Genomic DNA, 4493 nt, shown 5'->3' on the forward strand with positions numbered 1-4493 from the left:
ACACCCACCTGCTGCTGGGGTTGTATGCAAAGGTGTATAGTGGAACCCTTTCGAATCTTCTGAACTGTTTGAGGTTGTTTAGAGACTTTAGTTACCCGGTTGTAGATTAATTTAGTCTTGCTATAACCTTTGAGTGCCAGCTAGAGAGTAATAGATCATTTCACCCTTTATAGCACATAACTTGTCTCTTTATATTTGTTGCCTATTCGAGTACTCATGCACTGCCCTGATGCTAGCCAATTCCTACCAAACATATACATGAAGTCTATATTTTAAAATGTTGGGAGTAATCGGGGATATGAGGATAGGGGAGGTTCAGGGAATGTGTGGTTGTGTTTTTAAAGTATTTCTGTAAGCCCTTTTTTAACACTTTATTAAACTATTATGACATTGCAGTATGGTACTGAAAAAAAAATGAAGCTCACAATTAAGGATGGGAGAACGGTTCGGGCCGAACTTTGGCTGTTCGAAGTTCGAAGAACACCTGAATTATTCAGGGTGTTCGACTGTTTGTTTGGCCTGCCTAATGACCACAATGCGCTGTGCCACCACACAGTGCATTGGAATCCCTGATTGGCTGAAGCAATGAAAGCTTTGCCCAATCAGGGCACAGAGCACTGTCAGAGCCATGATTGGACGCTGTCACGATGACTATCCAATCATGGATCATTGCTCTTAGTCCCGCCCCACACTATAAAAGTATTCTTTCAATAGCGGGCATTTGTAGTGTGATATCGGCATTGAAAGAGATAGAACAGGGCTCTGTTCAGTGTTACTAGACAGTTAGTGTGCTATAGTGTGCTATTCTGATTCTATTGTCGGTGTAGAATATCAGTTTAGTGTGAATCAAGTGATAGTTCAGTCAGTGTGAGTGTAGTGACCACCATTCATCTTTACATTAGTGTGAATCTAATGATAGTTCAGTCAGTGTGAGTGTTGTGCTTGTTTAACACAGTATAATTCAGTGCGTTACTGCAAGTTTAATGCTGTATATTTCAGTGCGTTACGTGCCGTTTAATGCAGTACATTTCTGTGCGTTAGTGCACGTTTAACGCAGTATATTTCTGTGCATTAGTGCACGTTTTAACGCAGTATATTTCAGTGCGTTACTGCAAGTATAACATTGTATATTTCAGTGGAATATCTTCCGTTTAACACAGTATAGTTCAGTGCTTTACTGCAAGTTTAACAGCATATATTTCAGAGCGTTATGTGCCCTTTAACACAGTATATTTCAGTGCGTTACTACAAGTTTAATGCCATATATTTCAGTGCGTTAGTTCAAGTTTAATGTTGTTTATTTCAGTGCGTTAGTGCACGTTTAAGGCAGTATATTTCTGTGCATTACTGCACATTTCACGCAGTATATTGCAGTGCGTCAGTGCAGTTTTACTGCAGTATATCATAGTGTATCAGTGGAGTGTGTCTGTGTAGTGAGTACTGAAGTTAAAGTGCACCAAACACCACTTTCCATTGACTAAAGTGCATCCACGTACACATTTCCACATCTTTATTACATTTAATAAGCACCCCTCATCATGTCTGGGAGGAAAATGAGGAGAGACAGATGTTCTCATGGCACTGTGAGGGGGCCAGCAGCGTATGTGTCCATAGGTGAATGTCAGTCCTCAGGCAGCACATCATTTCCTCTGTTTAGTGATGTTGCCCGTTCTATCCAGCCACAGCATGCAGAGAGTGTGGTGGACTGACTTACTAAACCATCCTCATCCTCCGTCACCCAAGCAGAGACTAGTGCGCATTCCACTGCAGCTTCCAGAGTGGCTAAACCTGCCTCCTTGTCCACAACTATTCCTGCCATAGCCCCAGCATCAGGCAAGGAGGAGTCAGCTGAGGTATTTGAACATAGTGTCAGCCACTTGCTCCTTGACAATGCACAGCCATTGCTTGAGTCAGATGTTGGCTCTAAATTTGAGGAAGGCAGGAACATAAGCCTATAGAGAGGGGAGAACACTGTTACACAAATTGGCAGTCACGTTCCCCCAGCCGCAGTATATTGCCAAGTTGTCTCCAGTGGTAATGAGGATGGAGGAGATGATGACGATGAGGTCACTGATGTGACTTGAGAGCAGAGGAGCAAATTAAGGCATAACCCAAGAGGCAGCCATCATGGAAGAGTAGATAGCAGCCACCCTATTCTATCACATTGTGGAGCTGTTATCTCCCGGCCCACTTCCCACAACTCAGCTGTCTGGGCCTTTTTTAGCACATGTGCAGTAGATCGCACTGTTGAAATTTGCAAACGTTGTCTCAAGCACATGAAGCGTGGCAAAAACACCAGCCATTTGGGTACCACATGCTTGACAAGGCAATTAACCTCCCACCACTCAGCCCATTGACAAGAGCACCTGAAAGCCACACAAAAGGCTCACAATTCTGTTCCTTCTCCTTACTCACCTCAGTCTGCCTCCGCTATACCTCATGACCTCTCAGCAGCTTCCACTGACAGGGATGATGGTATAGCGCAGGGTGATCCAGGTCTTTGCAGCACATTTACCAGTAGCACACCACCAGCTGTAGAATATAGACTATTTGGTGGTGCAGCGTTTTCTAAATAGGTACCCAGGGTTGGAAGATCTGCTAAAGCAGGCCAGAAGAGTCTGTAGCCATTTCAGGCTGTCATACACAGCCAGTGTTCAGTTGGCTGAAATTCAGCGGATATTGTGGCTCGATTCCGGACTCAGGCAGGCCACAGGGTTGTCCTGTGGATCTCCCCCCATCTTTGGGGTCCCTCCTAAAGTCTGGATTAAAATGTCTATATTGAAATGATTCGCTGAAGATTTAGGTACAGGCCCAGGGGTTAAAGGTAATGCTCCCTCTATATTTGGTGTGGCTCCACCTGTCTGTAAACTGCCTGATTTGTTACATGCCCACCAAGTGGAACTCAACTTTGGCACATGCAGCAGAGGGCCGTCAATGAGTATCTGTGGTCGGCTCAGGACGGCTCTCCTTTTTTTCCCCACGCCAATGGCTGCTCATAAAGGATGCATGCACTGTTCTGTCACCATTTGAGGAGGACACAAGGATATAAGCTGTGACAATGCATGCATTAGTGACACAATCACTGTTGTGTTCCTGCTGGAGCACACTCTGCGTGGCATTATGGACAGGGTACTCAAGGCAGAGCAGCGGGAGGAAGAGGAGGACTTTCTTTCCTCTCAAGGCCCACTTTATGCAGACACCATTGTTCCTACACCACAGAACACACAAGAGGAGAAGGAGGAGCAGGAGGATTCTGGCAGTTTTTCCATCCCAAGAACCCTTGAGAGTACAAAATAAGGTAGTACTGAGTATTACCAGGGAGGCGGACTTTTTAGGCTAAGAAACAGTGGAGAAGATATAGCAGTATAAAAAATAAAAAATTTATTGAAAAATACAAATATCTAAAAAACAAAATGACAGTTGTAACATAAAGCATCTATGATTATTGTGCAGTGAGCCCTTGTATGTCTACGCGTTTTGCCGTTAGGCTTCCTCAGGACAGGGCCAAGGTTCACAGATGAGACAGAGAAGGAAATATGTCTCTCTATCTAAAATGAGATATAATATCATTAGACACACACAACTAACACATAAACAAACTGTTAACGATTAAAATCATGTGCTAAACAACTGCGAGCATAGGAAAGAACACCAAGCCGGTACCTTAAATTGAAATGCAAAAACATGCAAATCACGGTAGGATGAGAAAGTTCAATCAGCAATTAGAAAGCTGAAATTAAAGCAAATGCAACCAGCGTCAGCAACGAGAATATGCATTTAGGCAGAGAAAACTTTGTAGGTTTGTTAGAGAATCAGACTTACTATATTGAATATAGCTAAATATCTCAGCAGGGGCATGTAGATAGTGTTACTAATTATGGGAACAGCCATTAGAGGGAGGAAGGCCAACACCGGATGCACCAATTAGATCCAGGATTTAGTATCAGCAATGCTGAAGGCTCAATATAATCCCATCGCTGCATCTATAAGCATATAATAACAGATTTAAGCTAAATATAGAAATGGTGATAACATGTAGAGATTTTACTGCAGCAATGCTAATAGCATATAGGGAATTTAGTGCAGCAAGAGCCAAGTAAGAGCATATAGCTAAGTACTTACATTCAGGATACAAATACTCCAGCGTGCCCCTGGGAGACAGCATTACACTGCACACAGGACTAGCGGCAGCTGACAGATATTTATATCCTTGATCAGTCACAGCTGATCGTGAGACATAGCATCATGTGATTCCAGGACAGCAGGTTGCATTATGGGAATTGTAGGCTGACGGCAACAGAGCTTTCTGCACATGTGCAGGAAGATATGCCGAAGAAGAGACATCCTATATGTATGCATTATGGGCATTGTAGGAACTAGTGCCTATTTCCATTGCTCAACTTTAGATCTGTCCGACAATAGGCGAATTGCCAGTGTTACAGTGACATCGCTATATAGAAAACACATGAATCTACAAAACTCTGCACAATCAT

The 4493-nt window shown here is 43.3% G+C and overlaps 1 long non-coding RNA gene across 2 annotated transcripts; it reads right to left on the reverse strand.

The window, feature by feature from the left end:
* Positions 1 to 3358: 3358 nt before the first annotated feature.
* LOC141110064 (uncharacterized) lies at positions 3359 to 4239 on the reverse strand. 2 transcript variants are annotated; one of them, XR_012236225.1, is made up of 4 exons: positions 4123 to 4239; positions 3823 to 3983; positions 3664 to 3730; positions 3359 to 3548 (listed from the first exon to the last, which is right to left on the reverse strand). It is a non-coding gene; the product is annotated as an uncharacterized lncRNA (long non-coding RNA). The 2 variants fall into 2 exon arrangements; XR_012236226.1 differs by lacking the exon at positions 3664 to 3730.
* Between the last annotated feature and the right edge of the window lie 254 nt (positions 4240 to 4493).

The sequence above is a fragment of the Aquarana catesbeiana genome, linkage group LG10 (genome assembly GCF_042186555.1).
Source record: "Aquarana catesbeiana isolate 2022-GZ linkage group LG10, ASM4218655v1, whole genome shotgun sequence".
In the NCBI taxonomy this organism is placed as follows: Eukaryota; Metazoa; Chordata; class Amphibia; order Anura; family Ranidae; genus Aquarana; species Aquarana catesbeiana.